At 37.0% G+C, this 2,007-nt stretch overlaps 1 non-coding gene across 1 annotated transcript; it reads right to left on the minus strand.

The window, feature by feature from the left end:
* Positions 1-780: 780 nt before the first annotated feature.
* LOC113921147 lies at positions 781-882 on the minus strand. Its single transcript, XR_003519548.1, has one exon. It is a non-coding gene; the product is annotated as a U6 spliceosomal RNA (small nuclear RNA).
* Between the last annotated feature and the right edge of the window lie 1,125 nt (positions 883-2,007).

Consider the following 2,007-nt stretch of genomic DNA (forward strand, 5'->3'; position numbering starts at 1 on the left):
TGCTTATTTGTTTGTTTTTTTTTCCCCTCAGTTGTTGAAGGGCTGTAGTCATTTTTGTTAGGGTGTCCAGATTAGATCACATGAGAAAGAGGTGGTATTTGAGTAAAGACCTGAACAGAGGGGTGAACAGGTTGTGAATATCCGAGATAAATTTCTTAGTACAAGAAACTGAAGATTTCATTCAAGAGGCCCTGAAATATGAACATGCATGCTTGCAATATTTAAGAAAAATGCAAAAAGGCCAATTTCGTGCTCCCTGGGAGGTTACTGGAAAACTGTACCTAAGAAATAATTGGTTGGATAGAAGAGGACAAAATAGATCACTGTACATAGTTTGTCTTTTACTCTGAGTGAAACAGAGCACATGGCCTGAGTTTGACTGAGGAGTAATATGATGTGACTTAAGTTACTAAGATTGCTTTGGCCAATGTGCTGAAAACTGGCATGTAGTGGGAAGGCAAAAGTAAAGCAAGATGGAAGGTTAAGAGGATATTTCAAGAATTCTGGAAAGAAATGATGGTGGTTCAGACAGGCATAATATGGGTTTGCTCAATGGGTAAGGAAAAAAAAAATCTGAGTATAAGTTAAGCAATACTCTAGAAGGAAATCTATATGCAGAATATTCTAGACTAATATATACTTATATGTAAGAACTAAAATAACACATGGTTCTATGAATAATTGCAACTTTTACTTTTTGAATAAATCTTCTGACAGTAGAATAGTGTCTTTTTTTCATTTAGGGATGGATATACTGGTTTTTTTGGTTGTTGTTTGTTTTTAAATATGGAATGCTTCACAGATTTGCATATCCTTCTTGTATAGGGGCCATGCTAATCTCTATCATTCCAATTTTAGTTTATGTGCTGCTGAAGGGAGCACATGGTGGTTATATTGTCAAAATTACAACTAGTCTTGTTCTGTCTCTGCACCATTCCTATCCCATACTATGGACTGTAATAATTCATACAAAATCTCATTTCTAATTAAAAGTTTAAGATGAAAGAAAATATGTATGTATGTAGTATTTAACCAAGACCCATATAATTCAGTTTCTGCTTATGTAATTATTAAAAGTCAAATACAAAAGAATTTTCATCAATTTTACTTTAAGACAGCTTTGTCTCTGCCAATATCCTAGGAAGACGAAACAGTCTTTTAAAAAAAAAAAATCATTCTACCTATTGCTTTACCAAAAGCATACTTTTAAGGTATTTTATATAGATTTTGGAAAAGGATGTATAACTTACATTACTTTAGAAGAGGGTAACTCCCCCTTCCTTTTTCCCCCCAAATCATCACGGTCCTCCTCTTAATAAAATATGTTAGATGGCAAGTTGTCTGTTTGATGCCACTACTCCCACCCAAGGCTGGTAAAATTGTTTCTCATGATATGCCCCCTCTATTGTCCCAGGTGAGACTTGATCAAGAAAGGAAAGTGGTTAAGATTTAGAAGATGGAAAGAAGCAGAGATCATTACTCTTGGTACATTGTGGTATACAGGCATGATGATAAACAAGGGCAACTATAATGTGTTTATTTTATTTATTTTATTTTTTTAAAGACTTTATTTATCTGACAGAGACACAGCGAGAGAGAGAACACAAGTAGGGGGGAGTGGGAGAGGGAGAAACAGGCTTCCCACGGAGCAGGGAGCCTGATGCGGGGCTTGATCCCAGAATTCTGGGATCATGACCTGAACTGAAGGCAGATGCTTAATGACTGAGCCCCTCAGGCGCCCCCATTTGCTCTTATTTTAGAGCTGACCGACAACAGCACAAAATCTGCTACTTGGAGCTGTAAGAGTGTCAATTCCCTTAGAAGCAATGGTTTTCACAGAGAAGCAGTTTTTTAAAGTGGCTTCTTAAAGCTTTCTTAAAGGTTCTAGATCTTCACAAGCTCCCCTCTCATGGTTGTATTTCAGCTTCCAGATATGCAAGATTTCTCACACTTCCCTACAAGTTCCAACTTGTCTGTCACTGCTGACGCTTCAGGCAGCTACAGGGA

Source organism: Zalophus californianus, chromosome 3, assembly GCF_009762305.2.
Source record: "Zalophus californianus isolate mZalCal1 chromosome 3, mZalCal1.pri.v2, whole genome shotgun sequence".
NCBI classification, from domain to species: domain Eukaryota; kingdom Metazoa; phylum Chordata; class Mammalia; order Carnivora; family Otariidae; genus Zalophus; species Zalophus californianus.